This window comes from Vicugna pacos, chromosome 11 (genome assembly GCF_048564905.1).
Source record: "Vicugna pacos chromosome 11, VicPac4, whole genome shotgun sequence".
In the NCBI taxonomy this organism is placed as follows: domain Eukaryota; kingdom Metazoa; phylum Chordata; class Mammalia; order Artiodactyla; family Camelidae; genus Vicugna; species Vicugna pacos.
In genome coordinates, this window is record NC_132997.1 from 98,431,150 (window position 1) to 98,458,988 (window position 27,839).

Here is a 27,839-nt window from a genome sequence, read left to right on the forward strand (position 1 = left end):
TGAGGCTAGTGAGAGTGAGCAGGTGGCCGTCGGCCTTGGCCAAGCCGGGCAAGTCTTTGGAGACATGGCACGGGGTGCAGAGCCGGTTAGGACCAAGCCAGTGCCCTGGTACTCACAATGCAGGCAAATGTCTCACCCGACTGCAAGCTTTCTGAGTGTGGGTCTAGGAAGGCCCCCGGCAGAGGCTCTTTCTGCCTCTCCGGCATTTATTTCTCTGTGCCGCTTCCTGGAGTCAGCAACAGGAGCTGACTTCTAGTCCTCCTGCTTTCCACAAGCGTTTGTTCAGATGTACCTATGGACCTCCTCGCCTTCTAATAGCAGAGGCTTACAGGTGCGTCCTACCTGTCAGGCGCTCTCCCAGGAGTGTCACCGGTAGGAAGCCCTGTGTAGGGAGCTGGGTGTGACTGGGCCCAAGCACGTGTGCCCTCTGCATGCACCCTCCCGGCCGGGCACCCACAGGAAGCAGCCGCAAGGAAACGGGTACCACTGGGAGGTGCCCTGAGGCATGGAGCAGGGTGCTGGGACAGAGAATGATGGCTGCAGGGCGGAGTCGGGGCAGGGACTGTGCCCTACTCACTGTAGAGGAGTCCCTCTCCTTCTCCCCAAAAAGAGGATACAGGAATTCATGGTACATGTCCAATCCATTTGGAAGATACCTGATAAAAACTATATTGGGGGAAAAAATCCCTTGATGTTAGAACTAAACAATGATCATTTCAGAATTTTAGGCTGGCTAATTCTAGCCCAAAATTCTGGATAACTTCTAGGCTGGATAATTCACCCTTGATGTTTCATTTACTTTTCTTTCAACCACATTTGGCCCATCAGTTCACCAGCACTGTCACAATGAAAATGAAACTGGGGTCTTCAGTGTAGGAAGAAGTCTGCCGTGGGGTGGGGGGGGATTGTAGGGAGGGACCATCTTGTAAGAAGAGCCAGAGTGTGGAGGAAGCACTGCTGAGCTGGGCCCCTCCCAGCCTGCGAGGAGGGACTGAGGCCAGGCACTGACGTCATCCGCTCCACTTCCAGCTCTGACGCGTAGTCCCAAACCTTCAGGGCACCGGGGGCCACAGAGGCTCATCCTGAAGGACAGGGAACGTCATGGATGGAGGCTTCTTATTATTCAGCCCATTGCCAGTCATGCCTCTCCCCAAACTTCCCAAGAGGGGGACGTCTGACTGGGGGTGGGCAGGGGCGCACTGTGCCATAAAAAGGACACTTGGCTGTAGTTTCCGTGGCCATCTGCCTCCCGGCCTCAAGCCGGGCTTGGCTCTAGTATGGTGCAGGGCCGACTGTTCCGTAGCCTCATTTCAGGGCTACGAGAGACATTAACCACAAGCACATCTTCCCTTGCCCATCCTCCTGAAGTCGTCTGGGGCCGTCGAGAGGGGCCAGGCCAGCAGGTGCCATGTGCATGTACAGGACACCACCCACTGGGTGCCCAGCAGCCTTTTGGATGAGATTATCCACCTCTTGGGGGCTGCTCTCTGCATATCCTTCACATGGTGTGTCACAGGGCACCACTCTGCCCAGCCACCATCCCCTTGAGGAGGTAGGGCTGGGGAGGGCCCCTACCCTCACACAAGAGGAGAACCAGGACCTCCTTCTGTGTGCCTATCTCCTCCTACAACTGTGTGTTTATATCGCTGAACCTAATTATTTCTAATATGAGGCTTGAAACCCTTTCTGGTTTTTCCTTCTCCTGCTAGTGATTTATTAATAGATGCGCCTGCAGTCCCTACCTCAGAGGAGTTTTTTATCTGCCAGTTGTAAATATAAGGTATGCAAATACAGCCAGCCATTCAGGCAGTATCTGCAATCCATTTGAAGTGGTCACATAATAAATTAAATACACATTCGTGCTAGGAAGTGTCAGCCCTCACAGGGTCCTGTGCAGTCACATCACAGCCCTTCAGTGCCCTCTTACAGGTGTCTGGATGGGAGAGGTGCTCAGTCGGCAGGGTGTGGGGATTGCTGACCTCCCCCAGAATTCCCCAGACAAGGGGCTCATCCTGCAGACGCAGACCTGGGCAGAAGTAGCAGCGTGTAAGTCTGGCTCGTGGAAATAAACATGTTGTCTCATTTGCCCCCACCCCCACCCCCCCTCCCGATGTTGGTGGCAGAAAGAAGGCATAGAGCCTTAGCAAAAGCAATAATTTTTACCTTATTACTAAAAGGGTTTGACCTGGCCTTGTTGCTTCTTTGAAATAGGTCCATAGAGCAGCAGGCATGCTGAAAAGTTTATACTTTGGGGAGCTGGTCGACAATCTGGAAGCAGTGAGAGGGCAAGTTACTAAAATAGTCTGGCTGCTGGGCTTCAGCCACTGGGCTGCACGCAGACATGCAATGTCAGTTACAGCATCTTGGGTTGCCTGTTTGTGGATGGTGTGTGGCTGGGTGGGGCTGGCTGGGCGCTGAGAAGTCTGCCCTTTGGACTCATTTTATCCTTCTGCCACCAGGGGAATGAAGCTGATATTGAGCCAGATAAAACACTGTTTCCATTCTGGGATAATCATGTATAATTTCTGGATATTGGGAACTGCAACAGCCCATACACTGCACACTTCTGATCAAGGCACGCACCCCTGAAGACAAGCCCAGATCTGCAGAGACTAAAACAGTCTCCAGATCACACACATTCCATTTCGAAATGTTTGCCTGTCGAGTGAGACTGAACACTAATCTGCAGAGAAAGGTTGCTTCCTCAGATCCCATTGGTGGGGGCAAAACCCATTGAACTTGGGATGACAATCAAGGAGGGTGGGTGAGAGTCCCGAGAATAAGCTTGCTGGCATCTACTCACTTAAATAAGAGGACTGAAAAGGAAAGAACAAAACTCAAAATGAGCCAGGTGCTTTGTTTGCTTTGAAAGTGTTCTTCAAATGAAGTAATTTGATGCAAGCTGGAGACAGCAGCGTCTTTTAAGTTTGCATTTATAAGAGGATATATTTGCAGCTTAGGAGGAAGGTGAATTTGACAATGAGGCTGCATGTTAACTCCAAGACAGTAAAATAAAATATTTGCAAGGTAGTTCTACAGGAAGATTTAAAAATATGTCAGAAATATTCACATGAGTGAAAAAGCTTAGCAAAACCATTGTTAACACAAGAAAGGAAATAGTGAAGATTAGAGCAGAGAAAAACAAAATAGAGACTAGAAAAAGAACAGAGAAATTAGTAAAACAAAAAGTTGAATCTTTGAAAAGATAATCAAAATTGACAAAACTTTATCTAGGTGGACTAAGGAAAAAAGAGAGAAGACTCAAAAATTTTAAATCAGAAATGAAGATGGGACATAACTACTGATTCTTCAGAAATAAAAAGGATTATAAGAGAGGACTGTGAATGATGTGCACCAACAAACTGGATGAGGTGGATGAAATGGACAGATTCCTAGAAAAACAAAACCTATCAAGATTAAGTCATAAAGAAATAGGAAGTTAAAATATACCCATAACTAGTAAAGAGACTGAATCAGTAGCTAAAAATTTCCAACGAAGAAAAACCCTGGACCTGACGGTGGCTTCACTGGTAAACTTTACCAAACATTTAAAGAAGAACTAATACCAGTTCTTCTCAAACTTTCCCAAAACTGGAAGAGAAGGAAACTGTTTTTAACTTTGTGTGTGAGGCCAGCATTGCCCTGATACTAAAGCCAGGAAAAAACACCACAAGAAAAGAAAACCACAGACTAATACACCTTAAGAAAATTGATGCAAAAACTCTCGACAAAATATTGGCAAACCAAATTCAGCAGCATGATAAAAGGCCTATACACCATGACCAAATAAGATTTATTTCTGGAGTGCAAGGATGGTTCAACAGATGAAAATCAATTAATGCAATTTGCCACCTTAACAGAATGAAGAAAAAACCCCACATGATCATCTCAATCGATGCAGAAAAGGCACTGGATGGAATTAAACACTTTCGTGATTAAACCTTCTGCAAAATAAAAATAGAAGGAGACTACATAAACATGATAAAAACCCTATAGTAAACCCCACAGCAAACAGCGCACTAAACGTGAAAGATCAGGAAGGTGAGAAGTCACAGAATCTTTCAGGGACCCGTTGCCCCCATGTCCAAGCACACCAGAGAATCAACTAAAGAGGCGGGTTAAAGATTAAATGTAAAAATTTAAATCCCAAAAGGGGCTAGAAGAGAGTAAAGAAAGTGTTTTATACAACCTGAGAATGAGGACAAATCTTCTATGCAACACACCAAAGGCAGCTGTCCTAAAGCTCCTGTTCGTAGACTTGACTAAATATTAAGCATCCTCCCCCAGATGCCATCTTAAACACGGAAGCTGCAGAACACGTGAGAACCTGGGGGAATGTGAGCGATCTGTATGAACACTGGAAGTTTCATGTACTTAACAAATACTTTCTTAAATTGACAAATTAAAAAGAAAAATACAAAAATGCTCATAGAAAAATAGGTGTCGAACAGGTAATAGCGAAAATAAAAATCACATGGCCAGTGCATGAGAACAAATACTTAAATATTATACTACAGCAAGATTTTTCATTTTTAAACTGAATAAAGATTGCACGTGTGTGTGTGTGTGAGAGAGAGAGAGTTCAGAGAAATCGCTCATCTCAAAGAGCTGGTAGAAATGTTAATTAATTTCTGGGGGATGACTTTGACAATATGTTGCAAATACCTTCAGATGGACTTCACTTGGTCAGGTAATTCCATGTGTAATAATGGACAAAGGATTTGCTCTGCTTGAAGATTATCTTTAAACAGGCACAGAGGTGTGTGTTTCAATATTTGATAATGAAGCATCGAAAACCACTTATTTGTTCAAAACCATAGGATTAGTTACATAACCAATGTCATGCTCATGTTAAAGTAAATACCCTATTGCCTGGATCAGTGATTTTCAATCCGTGTTCCTGGCAACTTTGGGGGGTTCCCTGGAGAACCCCTTCAAGGACCGCAGGAGAGCACCTGTGCGGCGATCTTCTTGACTTGTTTTTACAAATGTGAAAGGATTAATTTGAACAAAACCTTCCTCACTTTAAAAAGGTTTAAATCGAGATTTACAGATACTAACTAATATATATAAAATAGATAAACGACAAGTTCATACGGTACAGCACAGGGAACTCTATTCAATATCTTGTAGTAACTTACGGTGAAAAAGAATATGACAACGAATATACATATGTTCCTATATGACTGAAGCATTGTGCTGTGCACCAGAAATTGGCACAACATTGTAAACTGACTATACTTCCATAAAATATATATATATATAGAGAGAGAGAGAGAGAGAGAGAGAGAGAGAGAGAGAGAGAGGGAGAGAGAAGGTTTAAATCCACAGTTGCAGAGAGATTTTGAGTTGCATGGAAAGCTGTCTCAGGTGCAGTTCTGTTTTGAAGACTGTGAGAGGACGCCCCGCCCGATCAGCTGTCAGAGTGCCTGTAAGCGCTGTCCCTCTGGACAGGCCTCCCACCTCTGCATGCCCGCACCCCCAGCCCTGGCACGCACCCCTAGCACCGCGGCTGGGGGCCCATGGCACGTGGCTCAAAGCCGGGGCTCCCAGCCCTGCAGCTCGAGGCTGGACTCCAGCTCCACCCACTGTCTGTGCAGCTCAGCAAGCTGCTCTGTGCCTCAGTTTCCTCATCTGTAAATGAGGCTGATAATAGCTCCTATTTTATAGTTCAGCTGTGAGGATTAAATGAGTCAGCTCAGTTAATGCCGTAGATATTAAATGTGTGTGTGTGAGTGTGTGTGTGTGATGCACATTATATGTGTGTATATTTATATATACTCATTACTATACATTTTTAAAAGTGTATTTGTTACAGATTTATAATCCTCATTATATACATATTTATAAAAACTCATTCAACCCTATGTATATAGGATTCCACATATAGGTACACATAATACTTATGTATAAATATACAGATAAATCTGGTCTTATATATTGTATTAAGAAATCTGTGATTAGATATATATAAAATACATATAAAATCATTGGATATTTTGGGGGTATATTAAAATACATTCATTTATGTATGTGTAAATGTGTGTTTGTTTATATGTAGATCTGAGGAATGAGAAAATTGTGACAACGGGTAGGATTTCATAAGTTCTTTAAATATACATTTAATCCTGTGCTGTAGCTCCTGGCACATAGTAAGCACTCTGCATGGCTAACTATCACTGTTTCTGTCCCTCTGCTTTTTATGTCAGATCCTGTCCTTCCTCTGCACAAACTACTGCAGAACTTTCCCATCTCCCTCGGAATAGAGGGCGGCCCCCTGCACAGCCCATGAGGCTCTCTGTGACCTGGCCCTGCTGCCCCTCGACCTTACCTCCTGCCATGTTCCTGTTGTGCTCACGCTGCTCTGACCCTCTGGATCCGGCTTACCCTCAGACAGCCTGGTGTGTTCTGCCTCAGGCCCTTTGCACCTGCTGTTCCTTGCTTGTCACCTCAGTGTTCTGTTCAGAGTCACCTTATCAGAGACCCCTTCCCCGGCCCCCAGTCTAATGGTGCTACCCTTCAGCTCGCTCTCTCTCGACTCTCTTTCTGCAGTGAGTTTGGGGGGTACTGCGGTGAGACCTAGTGTCCCGGCTTCGAGCTCCCACGCTGGAAAGGAAGCTCCAGGAGACACAGTGTGGCTGCTCTGCTGTGCCCCTGCGGTGTGAGCGGCGTCAGCACCCAGAGGGGCCTCAGGAAGGATCACGCAGTAAATGCGGCGCACCCACAGTGCTCGTCTCTCAGTGGGAGGATTGTGTGAGTTCTTTTCATTTATTTTTTGTATATATTTAATTTACTTTTTACAATGAACTTAAAAAAATGAAAGTTACTTTTAAAAATAGATTGAAGCATGGGGTCAGTCTGAGAGCCAGTGGGAGAGTGACCCGAATGTGGCAGATTGTTCGCTTCCAAGCTGGTCACCCTCACAAGTCTGTCTTGCCGTGGACTTGGGCTGCCATGTCTTATTTTGAAGCTGTTTCTGGTCTCTCAGATGGATGTTTTATTAGAGATAAACTTTTATTTTTTTGCTGTGTATTTAAATACCTAGATCTCTTCCTTTCTACATGGAAATTCTGGTCTGAAAATAGAGATACCTAAGAGATAAAGAGAGGGGTAAATATACTTAATCTGTTTTTGAGTTGTCCCGTGGTCTACACCCTGAGACACGGGGCTGTGTAAGAAGCGGGGGTGAGGCTGGCGGGAAACAGTGGACAAGTGGAAAGATAACACTCGAGAGCTGGTGAGATTGTGTGCACCTAGGGCTCAGATTATTTTGGAAAATGTCAGAAAGCTTGGCAAGATCACTTTGTTAAATAATTATAAAAAATGACAAGGCAGCAACAGCAGAGCATTGAACTAAGTGCGAGGGATTTCTAAGGAACAGGGGCCTATACAGTGGCCCTAATTCCTGGAGGGTGAGTTGGAGGTCAAAGGGCTTCCATCTCTCAGCAGGGAGTGAAGGGGCCAGACGTGGACTTAACACGAAAAGAGCTGGAGCTGAATGCTGCCTGATGTAGACGTGGCCCCTCCTGGCTGGGGACAAAGTGGAGGCAGTGCTGGTCAAGGTTGGATGGCTTGTCAGGGCCAGGGCCACGGCTCCCGGCTCTGTGTGTGTGTGTGTGGTCTGTGGTCGCTGCCACACCCACTTAGGGGAAGGTGTGTCATGTGCTCCGATCAATCCAAATGCCGGGAATGCAGGGGAGGGCGGGACAGTGCAGGGAATACGGAAAGTAGTGCAAATCCAGCTGCACGGGGCGGAGCTGGGTGCGGGGGGCACTCGTGGCTGCTGGGAGAGAAAAAACCAAGTGAAAGAAAATCGTGGAGAAGCCATGTGGAGTGGGCATGGCCTTTAGCCCTTTCAGGGGACCCGAGCATGTTCTCAGTCTTTCAGGAGTTTGGCTGTGCCGCTTTCCGATGCCTCTCTCCCTCCGTCACCCGTGTCCCTCTGTTCTCTTTAATTACTGTGTTTGGGCCTCTTCTGGTTTAATCGCACAGTGTCTGTCACGGGGTGGCATCTCATTAATAGGACACTTTCTTCAGTTCTTATTTAGCAAAAGGTGATCCATGACCCACTCCCAGCGTGAGCCTTTGCAGAGCTGGGTTCTGCTCCGGACGACTTGCTGAGTTAGCAGCTTGGCTGGGCGAGCGGAGCGTCCTCCCCGAGTCCCGCGTGCGCGCAGACGCTAATTAGCAGGGCGCGCCCTCCACGCGCTCACACAGGGGGACGCCGGGGTCTCGGCGCATCTCTCCCATGGCCTGGCTCTTTCCAAGGCCTCTTTCACTTCCTCTTTCCCTGTGTCTTACTGAGAGACTGCTTGTTCTTCCGTCCACTCACCTTCTAACCGTGTCACGGCCAAGGTTTCCATCTGTCGCCAAGTCATCACCTCGCTCTTGGGACACAAAGGCATCCATACAAAACGCCCACTCCAGTGCCGGACCCAAAGACGTGCTGTGAGGAGCAGTAGAGTTATCGAGGGTGCTGTGTGGTTTGTGTCATCATTAGATGAATGGAATTCACCTCTGGGAATCTTAGGAATGTGAAACCATACATGTATATTTTTATCCTTCCAAAGGAGTCTGGCCACAATGAGATACCGCCTCACATCCATTACTATGGCTACCATCAACAGAACAGAATAGTAAGTGTTGGGGATGTGGAGAAATTGAAATCCTTGTGCACTGGTGATGGGATTGTAAGATGGTACAGTTGCTGTGGAAAACGGCATGGCAGCTCCTCAAAAATTTAAAAATAGAATTACTACGTGATGAAGCAATGGACTTCTGGGTATGTCCCCAAAAGAACCGAAAGCAGGGATTTGAACAGATATTTGTACAACTGTGTTCATAGCAGCACTGTTCACAGTAGCCAAAAGATGGAAGCAACCCAAGTGTCCTTCAGTGGATGAATGGATAAACGTAATGTGGTCCACATAAAATGGAGTATTATTCAGACTTAAAAAGGAAAGAAATTTTACAAATGCTGCAACATGGATGAAACCTGAAGGCATTATGCTAAGTGAAGCAAGCCAGATATAAAAGGACAAATACTCTACGATGCCACTGATACGAGGTCCCTCGAGTAGTCAGATCCTTAGAGACAAAGCAGAATGGTGGTTGCCGAGGGCTGTGGAGGAGGGGGTTAGGGAGCTATTGTTTACTGGGTACAGTTTCCGCTTTGCAAAATGAAAAGACTTTCGGAGATGGAGGGTGGTGACGGTGCAGAACAACGTAGTCAACTGTGCACTTAAAAATGGTTATGGTGGAAAACTTTATGTTTTTGTATTTTACCACAATTAAAAAGAAAAGACACCTGGATGCCTAGAAGTAATCCTCAGAAGAAATACTGTAAATGAATATGAATTAGGATGAGTTCGAGAATGGCAGGTCGTTGCTACATCCTAATGAAAATTTGTCTCGTATGTCAGTTATTAATAAAAGCTCCCAGATTGTCTGTTCACGACCGGGAGAGAACCCAGGAGATCTTGACCAGGGTCATGGGACGTCTGGGTTTGTCAGGACAGAGTGTCCCTGGGCCCTGCCCAGGATGTGCCCGTGCTGGCTGGTGGCCGTGCGCCCGCACACGGAGGGCACCTGGCAGCCGGGCTTCTGTCTCGCCAGGAGTCCAGGCGGTCACGGAGATTCATCTTCATTCTGGCACCTGCTGTGATCGCCCCGCCAGCCCTGCGCTTGGTCAGCCCCGGTCGGGAATCCAGCCTGGTTCCGTTTTCAATTTTGGAAGCATTGTTGCGGATTAAAAACCGGTCAAATGATGGGAAAGAGTCATAGTGAGCAGCTGCTCTGTACCCAGCGCCCTGCCAAAGCCTAAATGAGCCTTCGGGAAGCTTCAGAGTGATGAGGGCCCGGCTCCCAGCAGGAGTGATGCGTGCCCCAGGAACGGCAGCGTGTGGGGCGGGATGTGCAGCTCGGGGAGGACCTGTCCGCGCCTGCCAGTCCCTCCCAGAGCCCACGAGTACACACGGAAACCCGAGTGGCCAAGTTTCTGGTCAAACTTTAAGGACTCACCAGTGCAGACACAGGACAACCTGGACAGTTCTTAAGTAGTTGGTTCATCTACTCAGCTCTTTGTAAAAAGATCCCCAAGGGCACAACACAGAAGAACCACTCATTTTCTATTGCTTGTGTGTCTGTGATTTCTTCGCTTCCTTTATGTCCATTTCGTACCCGTAACGATCATCTGCGTGTGGACAGCTGGCTGAACCACTGAGCTCTTTGGTGAACAAGTCAAACGCAGAACGTCAGGGCCGTCTTCTGACCCACTCTGGGGGGGTCAGTTGGTCGTTTGGGAGGATAGCAAAAAATGAACTGTTCTTGGTTGTTAAACGTGGGCTCAGCCTCAGAGCCAAGCCCTGGGGTCCTCGCCTCTGCTGTGGAGGGGACAGTCAGCCAGCCTCAGCCTGGGCGGGGCCCGGGGAGCCTGGCGCCGGGCGGGTAGCAGGAGCTCTCTTCCCAGGCGCTCTTGAAAGACCTCTGTACAAGTCCTTCTTTGCAAGCTGTGCGGAGTCCCACGTGGGGGGCCGCTGGCTCAGACAGGCCTCACAGCAGAGGAGAAGCCCCCCACGTCCCAGGACAAAGTATCGAGAGGGTCTGTGCCCCCTTACAAGCAGCGCTTCTGTCTCTGGGAGCGGGACAACGCAGAGGGGGCGGCAGGCATGGAAGTGCAGGGAAGCTGAGCGAAGGCGGGAGGCTGGGCAGGTGCGGGGAGGGGGCTGAGTCCAGGGCTATGAGCATCTGTGGCCAGCAGTGACAGCCACACGTGGGCACTGGGATGCAGGCAGAGCTGTCATTGTTCAGCTCGCTTTTTACAGTAACACTCGAGGATAACTAAAACACGTATTTTTCCGTTCTTTCACACAAAGATGTTCGTTTGGGGTGTTTCCTTCTATTCTTCATTCGTACCTTTGCAGGGTGCATAAGTGTTTTGTAGACAATGTTTATTATGCTTTCTTATTTAACATGAGACCATTATTAAAAAAATTGCTGTGATGATAATACACACACGTAATTTCAGGTGCAAAACTTCTCTCCACTTGACATACTGTGTATTTAACCGTTCCCGCTTTGGTGGATATTTTGGGTTACTTCTAATCTTTTAATTATTATGAAAGGTGGGGAATGCTATGTCTTTGGAAAAGCAGTTTTTCTCATTTTGAATCATTTCCTGACACCAAGTATTTGTTACTGGCTGAGAGGTAACTCGGTTCTGCTGCTGCTGGCTGCCAGTACCAGCAATAGATGAACTTCTCTTTTCCTGCAGCCTCGCCAGCACCGGGTTTCAGGATGAAAACTTATTTTCTGTTTGATTTTTATGCCTATCCTTTCAACGAGTACTTCCTTGCTCAGGGGCTGAGTGGAGCCATGACCCTTGTGTATTTACCACCCCCCCATCCATAACTGTCTGTTTCTGTTGGCATTTGGCACCGTGTGGTACTCAGCTTTGAGTGTACTTAGGTGGGAAATACAGATGAAGTTCTTTCCTTCGCGGGTCCAGTCTAGGAGAAGAGTCAGAGCGGAGGAAGGCAAGCACATAAATACTTACACAGCCACAGATCATGCTGGGTTCCGCAAAGGGAAGCCCATGTTACATGAAGATACACCAAGGCAGACCTGCTCCGGATGGGATTTCAGAGAAGGCTCCTCTGAAGACGAGTTAGGCTGAGCCCCGATGGTGATGGTGAGGTGGTGCCTGTAAAGGGTGAGAAGAAGTGCTTTCCTGCCGAGAGAGGGGGAGACATGAGGGCCAGGAGGTGGGGACAGGCCCTCAGACAGCGTGGAGCCAGGGGCTGAGGGACCAGTGAGGGTGGAGAAGGCGGTGGGGCTTCGTGACCTTGCAGGGTAAGCGCGGCGGGAAGCACCCTTCTCATCAGAGCATGGGCTTCTGACGTTTATATCTTGACCCAAAACACTTTCCCTGAACCCACGTGGGAGGTGCCTGGGTGGTCCTCGGGGAAGGAACTCGGGCAGCACGGAGGCCTGGACCTCGAGATCGGTTTTTCACTTGTGATGGTGGCCTGGCGTTGCTGGCACACAGCCAGCGTCACACCCTCCAGGCCACGCTGCAGACAACTTGAAATGCCTCGCAGGTGACCGCCGAGACCGCTTGCTTTCAGTGCAGGTGGCGCAGCTTAGGGGCCACCACAGGGCTTTGCCTGGGTCTCCTCTTCACTTGTCAGAGGCAGGCAGTTACACCAGAGATACTGTGAGAAACTCTCTCTAGACGCCCCGTCGTCTCCCAGGGACGCTCACGTACTGTGAGCCCCTACTGCTTTTTCACTCAAACCTGTGTATCCACATCTAAACTAAACACTTCCATGAAGGAGGCCACTGGACCTTCCCAGTGATGTGCCCAGGGGTCTGCAAAGGCTTGTTTCCCTGGGATTTGCGTTCATGATCCTGGACAGCTGTAGGAGTTACCCTGAAAAAGAGCCTGGGCTAGAAATAAAAATGCAGCAAATAAAGTGCAAATTCTTACAACCATCTCACTGAGTGTTCCTTGGTTACCTGTTACATGCCAGCGCTGCTTCTGGGAAGAAATATTAGCCATTTGTCATTTTGGTTTTGGAAAAACACATTGATAAACAACCATATTTGGAATCACTCAGACATCTAATTTCAATAAACATTTATATCTAATGTATTTATAATCCTCAAATCTCATTTTAAATTTTAGTTTGTTATGGAGACATAACATATGCAACAGAATGTATAAAATGTTCTGATAATCTTTAATGTACAGTCTGATGGATTTTTACATGTCTCCTCCCAGACACTTCCAGCCCTCAGAGGCTTCCTTCACTCCTATTGTGAAGGAAAAGCCGGGCTGGTTTAACAAGATAACTCACAAGTCTAGGAATGTGAAAGAGAGGCTGGGCTGGGCTAACAAGATAACTCACAAATCTAAGTATCGGAATACTGATCTGAGTTCTGCTGGACTAACTTGTAAATCTAAGTTAATTAGTGTTGATTTGCTGTTCATGTTTTTTTGCTAGCCAGCTGGATTTTCAGAGAGACATATCTGGCTTTGGAATGTTGGTTTGCTGCCTCCCTGCCTCCACTTTTGTGATAATGATGCTACTAAAGCTGTTCCATGCCTATTGGCCGAATACCCCAAGCTTGTACTTTACCCTATAAAACCTCACGCGCACATCTTGGAGGTGCTCAGAGCTTCGGAGCAGAAGCCCCTCTGAGCCCAACGGTGTAATACATCTGAGCTCTCCAGCCCTCCGAGTGGTGCTTATTTCTTGGCTGGCCTGTTGTTTCCGTAACGCTATTTCTACTCAATATATCCTTCCCCGAAGGAATCTCTATCCTGAAGTCTTTCGCTAGCCATTAGCTTTTCTTGTTCTTGACACTTATATAAATAGAATCACGTGCTGTGTACTTTTTTGTGCTTGGCTTTTTTCTCTAAACGTAATATCTGAGATTGCGCCTTGTTGCATGTATCAGTAGCTTATTCTTTGTTGAATTCCACAATTTGTTTATTTATAAGTCTGTTGATGGACACTTGGATTGTTCCTAGTTTGGGGCTATTGTATGCAGAGCTGCTCTGAAGATTCTTGTACACGTCTTTTTTGGACATATGCATTCACTTCTCTTGGATATACCTGGGAACAGAGTTGCCATGTCATAGGCTGGATGTGTTTTAGTTTGAGTAGATTCTGCCAAACCTTTCTCTGAAAGTGGCTGCACTGATTTGCACTCCCAGGAGCACTGCATCGATAGCTTCAGCTGTTCTGCATCCTTGTCAACACTTGGCTTTGTCTCACATTTAATTCAATGTTGGGGTGTGTGTGTGTGTGTTTCCAGGGCAACTAGGGGGAATGAGACACTAAGTGTTGAGACTATACTGGGTGCCCTGACTCCTTGGGCCTGTGTCTCAGGAACAGTAGTCAGAGTTTAGGGCTGAGATCTGGAAGGCGGAGGTGGCTGAGTGTCATAGCTCATCTGGAGAGTAAGATCAGGGGATGAGGCAATCCTGGAGGACAGTGAGGTGAGGAGTTTTCACGCACTGTTTTGGAAACCTTCAGAAGGTAACCAAATATGTATAGAAGATATTTAGAGAAATTTTGGTTAAATAGGGTTTATCAGACAGGGTCCCGGTAGAAAACAGATTACCCATTCAAATTGAATAATTCAAGGAAAACATGACAAAGGGATTATTTGGGGAGATGTGAAGATGGTGTAGGGAAATCACAGACACTAATGTACCACCATTGTGGGTCTGCAGGCATAAGGAAGGGAGCAGTTGCTTGATTTCAAAGAAGACAGTTGGATGGAAAGCACATTGTAACAGAAAGTGTGGTCCTCTGTGGAGGTCAGCTGACCCATGAAATCCACCAGGAGGGAGGTGGGGCAGAACAGGTCCCAGCTTCACCCTCTTTCCTCAGTTCCTCTGATTTGCTTCCAGTGATCTCACGGATGAACGCAACCAGATGCCAAAGGTAAGGATGCCCGTTTATGTAGACCAACCTAAGTCTGTCTCCTTGGGCCAAGCTAGGGTGGGAGAAGGTGGGAGTGGACAGCATCCGGGAGCCAGAAGAAAGATTCTCAGTGCATGGGTTTGCACAAAGGCACTCATTTTCCATTAGAGCTTCTTGTAAAACATGTGACCACCCAACACTGTAGACCCTGTCCCTGTGGAATGACACTGAGCTGTGGAGTGTTTCGTTTCTGTTTACCTTTATAAAACTTGTTAGTTGATTTCTACCCAAGTCAGTTAGGACTGGGAAGTACAAACAGATGTCCCGCGTGCCCCAAGTCATTCAGCAGCTGACGGGGAGCTCCTGCACCAGAGCACGGCTTCCTTGAAGGCTGGCGTTGGTCTTCCTCTCTCTGGATCCCCAGTTCTTAGCACAGCACCCGGCGTATAGCAGATGAGACAGGAGCAACTGCTGAATGGAGATGGAGGAGTGGCATCGGGGGGAGACGGGCCTTGAATGGGAAACACACAGTCTGGAAATACATGCCTTTGGAGATGACAAATTATAACAAAAATGTCAAGATAGCTCACATAGTTCTTCAGAAAGTTTAAAAATGAATCTATTAGAAATGACCTGTGAATGTAAGGCTTGGCGAGTGTAGCCCTGATGCCTCTGCAGAGCAGAGAAAGGCGGCCGGCGTGGGCACTGCTCAGACAGTGGCTTCTTATTTGGTGATGGCTCTTCAAAGCCAGCAGCCCCAGCCCTTTTGGCCACTGGATGTCTCTAGACTGTCTGCTAGATTGGCCATGTGAGCCACAGCACGGAATTTCAGTGATCCTGGTTTTATGTGACACACATGCTCACCATTGTCTCTGTGCAAAAAGCAAAGGCGTGGCCGTGACTTGTGATGATTTGTTATTGTAACTTGGATTCCTGCTTCAGCTCCAGCTCTGTGTGACCAGCAACCACAAACATGCTTCTCGAGACCTGTCAAGCTTGCCTCCCAGCAAACCCTTATCCTCTCTCTAGTCACCACATCTCAAACTCTCTTTTGGGTGGATCCACCGACCAAAGCGCTCAGCCAATCTATTTGGGTGAGACACCTGCCCTGGGCTAAGCCAGGCAGCACATCTCCTCTCCCTGGATGCAAGGAATTCATTTAGGAATAGGCTTATGACACAGTCAGGATGGAGAGGACCAACAAGACTTACTCATGGGACCCTGGCTAAGGTACTGGCAGACACCAGGGTGTCCCGCTTTCTGAGGATGTGGTCCCGAAGCTGACAGGGACCCTGTGGGGAAGCTGAGAATCCAGTCAACCCAGGGAAGTAGGACTGAGCGAGGTATCCTGGTGGCATCAGCCAAGCCCTGGGCCAGCCACATGTACCCCTGCACCCTCCTTTGTTTAGCCTAAGCCAGTGTGCATTTTGTGTTCTCTTGCTTGCAGTCAGAAGCGCCGTCACTAAGGCAGACACAGCTGGAAGCTGGGCAGTCAGTAGTTGATCACTGTATCTTCTATTTCCCATATTTTATGATCTTAATTAAACATCGGGTACAAAAGGTATGCTCCTCCCTCCTACCAGTGGATGGGGTTGCCCTGGATGGAGGTTAGCGGTTTTGGTTTATACCCACTCCTCCACTTGCAGGTCGGTGATGACACACTTGTGAAGGAGTTTGGCTGTGGCCACAGACAAGAATAAAGACCATGTGAGGGAAGGCAAGGCTTTGGTCACATGATATTCTAACCAGTCAGCACCTCCAAACTCTCATATTGGAGGCTGGCTTTAAAGAACACAGCCTGCACTGAGCATGAGGCCAGACAGAGCCAGGGCAGCATGCGAAGGGTGAAGGGCAAGCGTGCAAAGAGGCAGGGCGTGGTCCAGGTGAACAAGGCTCCGCGTTTAAATGAGAAAGAGCAAGGCTCAGGTTCTTCCCAGTTCTGTGAGCTCCCAGACCTCAGTCAGTTCTTTCACCAGAAAATGGACAGTAATGACCTTATCGTGAAGATTTGAGGATTGTGAGAATTCAAGTTAAACACGGTCTCTGTCTGCCATGAGCGCAAAGCAGGTCTCCCGCCCCACAGCGCGGTTTGCAGGGGGCCCCCTCGTGCCGCTTCTTTGCCGTGTGGTTCTGCTTTATTTTGTTTGTACTTTTATCATCATTCTGATTCTCTCTCTTGCCTGTAGTTGACTTTGCTAGAGGGGCTGATGCAGTTTCATTTCCCCCAACTTCTTAGATCTTTAAGAGTTTGCTGGGGATAAAGATACCTCCGTGGTGAGTCACAGGCTTCCTGGGTGAGAGAAAAGTCTTTTTTTCCAGTTTTATTGAGAAATAATTGACATCCATCACTATATAAGTTAAAGGTGTACAGCATGATGGTTTGATTTACGTATATTGTGAAATGATTACCACAATAGCTAACATCCATCTTCTCACATACGTACAATAAAAAGAAAAGAAAAGGAAACGAATTAAGGAAAAAATTTCTCCCTGTGATCAGAACACTTAGGGTTTACTAACCTCCCTATGTACCATACAGCGGTGCTAACCATGTCATCCCGTGGTGCATTCCATCCGTAGCACTCATTTATCTTCTAGCTAGAAGTTTGTACCTTTTGACCACCTTTCTCCAATTCCCTCTTGCCCCCAGTGCCCTGCCTTCAGTACCCGTAAGATTGATCTCTTTCTCTATGAGTTTTGTTTCAAGACTCTACATATAAATAGAATCATACAGTGTTTGTCTTTCTTTGTCTGGCTTATTTCACTTAGCAGAATGCCTTCAAGGTCCATCCGTGTTGGTGCAAATGGCAGGATTTCCTCATTTTTATGGCTGAATAATATCCTATTGTATACTGACACTACAGCTCTTGGTCCATTCACCCACTGACGGACACTTAGGTTGCCCCCATGTCTTGGCTATTAGTAACGCTGCTGTGAACATAGGGGTGCAGATGTCTTCTTGAGTTAGTGTTACACTGTCTTTGGATGCATTCCCAGAAGTGAAGATGCTGGGTCATATGGTGGTTCTACTTCTAAGTTTCTGAGGACCTTCCACACTTTCCGCAGTGGCTGCACCAATTTACATTCCCACAAACAGTGTACCAGAGTTCCCTTCCTCCACATCCCTGCCAAGACTTACCTTTTTGATAACAGCCATTCTGAGAGGTGTGAAGTGCCATCTCACTGTGGTTTTGATGTGCGTTTCCCTAATGACTAGTGATGCTGAGCATCTTTTCAGGTACCTGTTGGCCTTCGCTATATCCTGTGTGGAGAGATGTCTTCTCAGGTCCATTGCCTGTTTTTCAATTGGAGTTTGGGGGTTTTTGTTGTTTTTTCGCTATTGAAGTGTATGGGTTCTTTATACGAGTTGTGTTGAATATTGACCCCAGTTGGATATGTGGTCTACAAATCTCTTTCCCACTCTGTGGGCTCCTTTCACTTTGCTGATGGTTTGCTTTGCTGTCGTCCATTGTGTTTACTGTTGCTTTTGTGGCTTGTGCCTTAGGTGTCATCGCCAGGAAGTCACTGCCAGGACCCAGGTCAAGGAGCTCTGCTCCTAGGTTTCCTTTTAGGAATTTCATGGTTTGGGGTCTTACACGTAAGTCTTCACCCATTCTGAATTAGTTTTAGTGAGTGCTGTACAATACGGGTCCAGCTTAATTCTTTGACATGTGAATATCCGATTACCCCAGCTCCGGTTACTGAAGAGGCTGTCCTTCCTCCGTGGAGCATGCTTGGCTCCTTTGTCACGTGCTGGTTGGCCGTGTATGTTTGGGGCTATTTCTGGGCTCTCTTCTGTTCCGCTGGCCTGTCTGTCTGTTTTCATGCCGCTTCCACACTGTCCTGTGCCTGCAGCTTTGTGGTGCAGCCTGCCATCGGCAGGCGGGATGCTTCTTGCTTTGTTCTTCTTTGGAAGGATTTCTTCAGCTATTCGGAATCGATTGTGGTTCCACACACATTAGAGGGACAGTTTTTCCGTTTCGGTAAAAAATGCCGCTGGGATCTTGATAGGGATTGCATCAAATCTATAGATGGCTTTTGATAACGTTGACTTTCTGACAAAGTAAATTCCCCCAATCCATGAACAGAAGCTGCCTTTCCATCTCTGTGTGCCTTCCTCGGTACCTTTCATCAGTGTCTTGCGGTTTCCAGCGGACAGATCTTTCACCTCTTTAGGCTTATTCCTAAGTATCTTACTGCTTTTGAGCTATTGTAAGTGGGATCAATTTATTTATTTCTTTTTCAGAAATTTCATCATTAGGAAAGTGTTAACAATACGACTGAGGGCTGCGCTTTCAGTGCACACACTTTGCTGCCATCCAGTCAGCCTTGCGCAGGTGCGGATGGTCTGGCCTCCTAGCTGGAGCACCCCAGTCCATCTTCCTGCTTCAGTGTGGAATGTTGATCTGCCTTTCAACTCAGTTGGGCTGCAGGTGATGCTCCATTTGCCTGTTCAACCTCCTCGTGGTGGCGAAATGCAAATGAAGTCGTCCCTGGTGCATCAGAGGCCTTGTAGCCACTGGTGCCGTTCTCTCCCGGAGCCAGGGTCTCCCCAAACCCCAGTACCAGGAAGACGGGCTCAGGAGTGGTGCGGGCCGTGCAGGGGCCTGGCTGGTGGGCGGGACGCCGTTTCTACGAGGGTGCGTTTGTTACCAAATTAGACTGTCAGCCAGTGTCTGTGAAACTCCAGGACAGAAGAGAAGGGATTTTTTTTTTTAAAAGCAGAGAGAAAGTTAGAAAACAATTAGTATGCACTAATTGAGAATAATAATAATAACATTTTGAATTTGTGCCTAGAATGAGAGTTAAGGTGGGCCCCTTGCCAAACCTGGTATCTCTGGCTGCCGTCTTCAGATTGTCATGCATCCATTTTGAGAGATGACAGTGGTGCTCTGTTTTGAAACATTAATTGCTGACATTTTTTATTGAGAGATTTTTGTAGCCTCACTTGGGCCTCTAATTTCACACAACATCTGTTATTGATGTCATCGATTCAAGTATTTAGAAACGAGAGCGGAACATAAGTGAAGAAAATAAAAATATACATACCTCATTGCTATGGAGGGACAAGGGTTTCACTTGGACATTGAATACCTTGAGCCATTGTGTGGGTAATCAAATGTGTGCCACACTTTGCCAAGTATCCTGGGCTGTCACATCTGCTGTCACCACCTGTGATCATTTTCTTCCTCTTTTGCACTAAATAATCAATTACAAGATTCTGGGTTTTTCTCCCCTCACTCATTTATTACTGGCTCAAGACCTTGCTTCTGGTGGTGCCAGGGTGAGAGCACGAGAGCCTTTCTGCTTCAGAGGACAGGGTGAAGGATTTGTGAATCATTATTAGCTGAGCTCCGGGTGAACACAGCCATTGACAAGGTTCTTGAATATCTGTTGGGAGAATGGTTTCAAAAATGTAGAAACTCATAAAACTTAATGCTGATGAAGGCTTAGGGTTGAGCCAGGTTCTCTGAGCTACTGTTGGGAGTGTAACATTGTCACGGACCTTCTGGACATAATTTGGTATATGCACCTCTTTAATGTTTAACTCAATATTTCCTGTTCTAGAAAGCTGTCCTAAGAAAATGCGCAGCACCTAGCACATTCTAGAGTCTCAAACTCAGTGAACTGAATGAAAATGTAAAGAATTATATATATGTTACATAATTGTTTTATATATATATATATACATACATATATACATATATATATATATATATATATATGCATTAACCCCTGCCAAAGGAAGCAACCTAAGTGTTCAGTAAAAGGGGAATCACTACATGATAATGGAGTATTATGCAGTCATGAAAAAGATCCATACTGAGTTTCTAGTGGGGCTGATACAATTTCCAATGGTACTGTACTGATAAAACGTTAAGTTAAAAAGGAAGAGTATACAACTCTGTGTACTGTAACCTCAAGATACATGTGCATGGAAGAGAGAAGAGTGGTGAAATCACAGATGATTCTTATTCTTTAGACCATTCTGTACTTTAAAAAATTTCCACAGTGAGCACACGGTCTATAGGTGTGTATTTGTGTGTGTGTGTGTGTGTGTGTGATAACATAACATTTTAAACATGCATGCAGAAAGTAAAATACTCTTCACAAAGTTCTCATTATACTGGGCAGTGTAAAAGATATCAAGTCCTCTGTTATTTTCAGGTCTGTCCTTATTAACAGCTGCTAGATTTTTCTTAGACAGAAGGTAGGCACCGTAGCTGATGGTCCTTGTGATATACACCTGATCCTAGTTGCATGTAAGGCAAATAGGAAATAGGATCAAAATACTGTCTGGTCCTGTTGGGTATCTTAACAGGTGCAGCCTGAGGTCAGGTTGGGCCAGCAGAGCCATTCACAGAAGTCTTTGGCATAAGATAAACTTGGGATGGAAGCTATCTCTGATGTAGGGGGGTGTGCTCCAACCTTAGGTGTTGAACATTGTCAGGAAGCTCCTCATAGATGCTACGTATCAGGCTCCACCCTGACCTACTGCATCATTACCTGCTATCAGTAAGATCCCCGGGGAGCCCTGAGGATAATGCCACTGAAGAAGGTGCCTTGGGAGGATGGATGGCAGGACTTGGAACCCTGGGAAGAGTGATGTGTGTGCAGCCCCTCTTTCTGAGGAGGGGAGTTGGCGGTCACGGTGATTGCCTTTCTGTAGGCGGCAGGAATAAGCTTCACCAGGTGTGTGCAACCTGCATCAGGCCTGTTGAGGGGATGTGCGATTCAGAGTTCACTGAGTTGGTCATGAAGTGAAGTCTGGTTGAGGGGACCCAGGGGAGAGCCGAATAATCCTGAACATCCCTTCGAGGGGTGTGTGGCTCCAGAACCCGAGCTGCAAAGGCGAGCGCCTCAGAGGGCGGAGCCGCTGGAATTTGTTGGCGGGCCTGCTTGCCTCAGGATGATGAAACTGGCTCAGCTTCGTATTTTTTTTCTAAAGAAAGAAGTTGACAAACTCTGCCCAGTGGGAGTTTCATGTGCCCATCAGCCAGGAGTCAGCTGAGCCCTCATCCCTTTAATTTGAGGTTTCTCCTTAGACAGCCCCTGTCGGATGCCCCGTGTGTCTGACCACATGCAGCAAACCCATCTGTGGATCCAAGGCAAGCTGGGGGGTAGCCGCCACCTGTCCTCAGACCCGTGCTGGTTCCAGTAGACGAAAGCCAGAGAACAAGAACGGTCTGCGAGCCTTTTACAAGGAATGAGCGGACTTCATCTAAGGGCAGAACATCAGCGATACTAAGAGCTTCCTTTTCGCTTTTGACATTATTTTTTTCTTTTCCGATGATGACTTAGTTTTCTTTGAATGTTCCTGGCTCAAAAAGAGTGTGAGTTAGGTACCTACCCTCTTTGACTTTTTGCTCAGGTCTGTCTGAGGGGCCTGTGTTTTTAAAGAAGTTGATGTTTCATCCTGTTGGAGACCCGGTCCAGGCTCCGGGCACAGAACCGCTTGCTCGGGGAGCGACGTGTCCACATTCCTTCCTAGAAGGTTAACTTGTGTCAATAGTGTTTTAACTCAGCCCTCACCAAGTACACCCACCACCACCCTCACCCCGGACATCATCAGCCAGAAACCCCTCCAGGGCAAGCTGAAACTTGACCTGTTTCTAACTGACTTAAACAACAGAAGCCACACACTGTCTTCCATTAACTCTTGGAATCTAGAATCAGCAGCGGGGGTGGGGTGTCGCTGGAACCCAAAGCGGTATCAGTACTTCTGGCCCAAACACTCCTCCACCCCATGCTTGCTGGAAGTCTGAACCCCTCCAGGAGGACAGCACATCAGGGCTGGGGGCTCGAGGCCAGCTCTGTTGGCCACCCCTCCCAGTTCTTGCTTCTGCCCTCCCTGAGTCACTCTGGTTTGGACGGGGTCACTATCCTGCACACAGCTGTCTCCATCTGCACCTCCTTTCCCCTCATCTCTGCTCACTCTCCCCACCCAGCCTCCCCGGAGCCTCCGACTCCGCCCACAGGGACTCACAGATGCCTTCTAGTGCCCGTGATCATACGGCTCTCACCCTGGGACACTACTGTTAGCAAGGAATTACCTGCGACACTTCGCCCCTGACCAAAAAGGAAAAAAAGAAGTTTGAATTAGTGGTTGTCACCTGGGCCTGGGGCCTGGAAGCTGTGAATCCTGCAGGCCTGGCCGTGGCCTGTCGGAGCCCAGCGAAGTGAGCAGTGGTTCATGCCTGACTCTGCCTGGAGCTGGGCTGGCTGGGCGCGGCAAGGTCTGGGTCCCCGACCGCACTGGACCGTCCCAGGTGTGGATGAGCGGACCCGCTGTCCACAAGGGCTGTGTGTGGTTCCCGTAGGTCTGGAGGGAGACCTGGATCCCGGATGGACGCGGCCTCTGCATTTAGGCTTTGGTTTTCTGAGGGCAGGGCCGGCGGTCTCACTGGCACCTTTGCCTGATGCTCAGAGCTGCTCATAACCTTTTCCAGTCACACAGGCTTCTGTGTGGGAGGCGTTCCTCATCCCTCAGTGTCCCCGTCACAGAGAATAATGTCACGGCACAGCACACCGCCCCGGGCAGAGCCAGGAGCCCGCCCGGCGTTTCAGAGCCTGGCTCCTGCCGGTCCCACCCCTTCTCCCTGGGTAGGCCTTTGTTACCCCGGGGTCTCCATTTCCATTGTGCTCGTGGCACAGACAGAAGAAGGGAAGACCTGTAACTTGAATCACAAACACCTTGACATTTTGTTCCAGCGTGTCCCCGAGGCTCATGCCAGGGAACAAGACAGCCCGTTCGGATATCTTAGCAGGTGGCGTCTGCGGTACCTGAGGGCCCGCGTTGTGTGGGAGCAGAGATGGATTCCGCTGGTGGCTGTTAGGGCCTGTCCTCAGAACTAGGTCCTGCGGATAAAGAGGGGGACTAACAGCAAGTGAGGCGGACACATGAGTGCTTAGTGTGCGATTCGTAAGTGTGCGTAAAATGCTCCGGAAATAAAAGGGGAAGCAAACTGACTCAGGCGGGAGGTGCAGAGGCGGGGAAAACGGCCTCTGGAGCGTAGGGTTGTGCTGGGCTGGGCCGGCTTGCGCTGCAGTGACGGGCCGGCCCACATCTCCGTGGCTTGAACTGTAAAGGCTATTTGTTCATCTACAAACGAGGAAAGGAGGCTCGCCTTGCTGAGGTGTGCTGGGTCCAAGAGGACAGTTATTTAGGAATGACTGACGTGTTTCCTGGTGAAATGATATCTCTTGCCAGAACACCTTTGCTCGAGTGCCTGTGGGGCACTGGGTCCCAAGAGCAGACGCTTAAGACAATAAAGCCAGCCTCCTGCAGGGCGAAGGGTGGCAGGAAAAATGACCCCAGATCACAGTGCACTTTCAAGTGGGGAGGGGCCCTGAGGGTCACAGCTGGTCTTATGTGTCCCCTTGTCCCTGCCCTGTCAGACTTTCGGCAGATTTTGTGGCCAGCATGAGCTCTGAGAGCTCAGTGGGTAAGAGGATGTGCTGCCAGGGGAGATGGGCTGAACTTGAGACCCCCCCACCCCTCCAGAGATGCATTCAGTTAAACACCTGAGCTCCTTAATCTCAGTCTTGAGTGAAGGAAGCTGCATTGGGCCAGTGAGCTAGTTCGGAGTGACAAATAGCTGAAACTGATCAGCTCATGACAGTGGAAGTTGGCTTCTTGCCCATGTGACAGTCCTGAGAGGGTGCCCTGGATAGCCAGATGTGACCTCTAGGGGAGGGCTGTACCTCGGCAGCTCCATGTCTGGGCACGGAGGTCACATCCGACCGGAAGGAGCCAAGCGCAGAGGAACACAGAACACAGGTTTATTGCCAAGCCCAGATGTCGCCCGCTGGGCTCATGTTCCACAGCAGACACAGAGTCACATGGCTGCACCGACGTGTAAGAGGGGCCGGGAAATGTAGCCTCAAATGTGCCAAAGAAGGGGCAATATTGGAGCCTTGTGAGGGGCACCTGGACCGAAAGGGCTTCATCAAAGTCACAGGCTATTCTGGAATCATTTCTTTCTTCCCTGCTTGTCTAGGAAAATAGTGAGCTGGACCATTCACGGCAGACAGACAGAACATGGAATCATCAAGAATGCTGCCGAGATTAGGATGAGCACGTTCCCGTTGGAACCAGGCCATGTGTCTGCTCACGAAAGCCACATTCCACATGAAGCGGTCATCACTTCCCAAGAGCAAATGCACCCCCAGAGACTGAGCGCCACCTCTGCCCTCTGGGGCGCCTCATCCACATCCGGGCAAGCAGAGGGCGACGCCTCCTCGATCCTGTGGTCACCCCTGCCAATGCCAGTGTGCAGGGCTGGTGTAGGGCTCCTGGAATCTGCAGGGACTCAGCACCATGTCGCCGACTCCAGCCACTCCCCGTGGTCCACACCAGAGCCCATCTGGCCTGTCAGAGGAGCCACTTGACCATAAATCCACTTCGTGGAGTACAAACTTCTTCTCATACTAGCTGACAGTCATCAGTGCTTGACTTTCTATCCAGTGATTCCATGAACAGGTGTCTTTACAGAGCAACAGGAATCACTGTATTTGTTGAATCTACTTGGGTTTATTTTAAAATATTGGTTGCATGCATGGGGACGCAGCTGGGCTTGGGGTCTTGCTGCCTGTGGCTTGCCTCTGGAGGTCCGCCAACGGCCCCCCGTGTGACATCGCCCAGCCGACTGATTACGGCTGAGACGGCAAGTACCACAGCGCTACCTGACTCTGTCTGTGTTCCTACTTGTCTAACATCATCCGAATTCCATTGAACATAATCACGTAAGGTAGAATGTGTTTAAACTGCTAATGGACTGGGTCATTGACTTTAACAATGTTCTCAATACAACATTTAATTACTGTGCAAGCTCTTCTTCAAGGGCGCATTTCCAGGGATCCGCTGGAATTATGTTAAGTGTACTTCGGCAGACAGTAATGCATGAAACAGCTCTTTCATAATTTAGGAGAAGAACACGGTGCTTCTATGGTGAAGAGGAAGAGGCAGGTGGCCCTGCACGCACACACAGGCATACAGCCATGCTGACAGCAGTCCTGCACCACTGGGAGGCATTCAGCGATGCTCGGGAGAAGATGCAGGTGCCCTGGCAGCAGGTGGTACCAAGTTGTGCAGCACCGGGGCTGGACACCACGGGGAGCACCCTGGAGGGAAGGGCTCCAGTGGAAGGGGCTGCTGCTCTTTCTGGGAAGACCCTGAGGAACCCAGGCCACCCTTCCAGGCAAGAGAGGGATGCTGAGCTGGCCCATCAAGAGCCCCGTATGGGGCTTGGTGGGGACACATTCAGTCTGGGGAGACTGAGCAGAGTTTAACAATGGGACTGTTTGCCTGTTGTGGGTGGGACATCAGGGAACCTAGGGACAGCGACGTACCTCTGGGCTGGTCGCCAGGGCCATGGCCACCCTTAGACTGGAGTGCAGGGAAAGTGGCCAACAGAACTGGAGAGAGAGTGTCACGGAGAGGGCGGCCCGACAGAAGCTGTGGCTGATGGTGGAGGGAGGCCTCCCTCCATGGCGACCTGACAGCGGGGAGGCTGGGGGCCCCACTCCTCCTGCACCTCTGAGTCTCCTGCAGGGCTCCTCCTTGGTGAGCCCCACTAGGAGCTGAAGGAGCCCGGGATGCATCCAGGCTGGTCTGCCTCCCGGGCACCGGGCAGGGGGTGGGGTGGGGGAGGAGGAATGAGGCTGGCGTGATGGGGAGGGAACAAGAGGCCTGATCAGAGGGCAGCGGGCGCTGAGCCTCGGGGGAGTTCACACTCTGCCTTGCAGCCCAGGGAGACGCTGCAGAGCTGAGCAGCAGGAGGCGGGGCTCAGCCCTGCCAGTGGCGAGAACAGGAAAGGGCCTTGAAGTGGAAAGAAACTCAGTGAAAGGTGGTTGTGATGATCTGTTTCCACTGTCAATGCTGAGAAGGTGGGAGTGGGTGGGTCTTGTATTCGTTACCTAGTGCTGTGTGACAGTATTACTACAATCTTAACAGCTCAAAATGGTTTATTAAACCTCACAGGTTCTGTTCGTCCAAAGTGAGACAGAGCTTAGCTGGGCTCTACTGCGGGTGTTGGTGCCAGGACTGTGTTCTCATCCGAAGGCTCAGCTGGGGACGTTTCTGCTTCCAAAATCATGTTTGTTGGTAGCATTCATTCTCTTGCAGTGGAAGGACTGAGACCCTAAGTTTCTGGCTGGCTGGAGACCACCCTCGGAGACTTGCAGTGTGGCTCTCTCTGTAGGTCATCTCACAAAGCCAGCAAGGGAGAGCGTGTCCCAGCAAGGCCAAGGCTGCAACGATATGCAACATAGTCGTGTGTTCATAAGCCCAGGTTTCCGGTCGCTTTGCCGTGTTCTGCTGGCTGCAAGTAAGTCACAGGTTCCCCCACATCCCAGGGGTGGGGAGGGGTCCTACACAAGGGTGTGAACACCATCAGGGAGAACCGTGGAGTCTGCCCACCACAGGCCCCAAGACACACGCCAAGGGTTGTCATTAAAAACAAACAAACAAACACAAAACAAAAACTGAACACCCAATATAAGCTTTTATGTGTGTGTGTGTCTAGATCTTCTCTTTTTTCTTCAAAAAAGGAGAGGCATGTAAGGATTTCAGTTGCATGCAGGGCCTGTTGGTTTGAAGTACATTATTTCCCTAAGTTGTGGCATCAGAATCCAATTATGTTTCCCTAAGAAAAAGAGCCATGCAAAAATCCCCAAAGTATATTTGAGACCCCCCTGGGGTTTCCACTGGCTTCAGTAAGAGAAACAGTCACCTCAGAAACTGAAATTTTATTCCATAGACATGGCTTTTGATGGGAACTTGTGGTAAAAGAGAGGTTTTTATATTACAAAAATAATTTTTTTTAGGTTTGCAGCCAAATGACAACAGAAAAAAATTAAAAATCTTCAAGTAACTTACAAAACTCCCTGAAATACATCTGTGAACCTCCGGCCTTGGACGCTATTATGAGAAATGTTATTTCAACCATTAATCTCACTGCGCACAATTCTAATAATGTCAGATTTATAGAGATCATAACATTTATGTTTTAGGATATGTAAAGAGAACTGTGAACAAGTTGATTTTTGGCTTACAGCGTTGTCCAGGTTGAACCACAAGTAGACCACGGGAAAAATGTAGATCGTAACTAGATGCTTTGCTGGTTGTTTTGAAACTGAATTTCAAGCATCTGTCTACATGCTCTTATGTAACTAGACACCAGGGCGATTAGTTGACCCTCTAATTTTTTCAGCTTCATCTGACCTTTTTAATAAAACATACTCATTGTTTTCTCAGCTATTTGTTTCACACATCTGCAAGGCGCATGAGTTAAACATGCTAACTGTGATGAATAGAAGAGAAGAGAAGCAGCAGGTGTCCCCTCCCAGGTCCCGCAAATAACCTGATCCTTTAAACGGCTGCAGCGTTTTGGCTGCCACTA

The 27,839-nt window shown here is 48.3% G+C and overlaps 1 long non-coding RNA gene across 1 annotated transcript in view; it reads left to right on the top strand.

Annotated features, from left to right (window-relative positions):
- LOC140699871 (uncharacterized) overlaps nt 1-27,687 on the top strand; it is a 57,689-nt gene extending 30,002 nt beyond the window's left edge. The window contains exons 2-3 of the long non-coding RNA XR_012078133.1: nt 26,564-26,765; nt 27,265-27,687. This is a non-coding gene — a long non-coding RNA (uncharacterized lncRNA). The remainder of the gene's footprint in view (nt 1-26,563; nt 26,766-27,264) is intronic.
- The last annotated feature ends 152 nt before the right edge of the window (nt 27,688-27,839 follow it).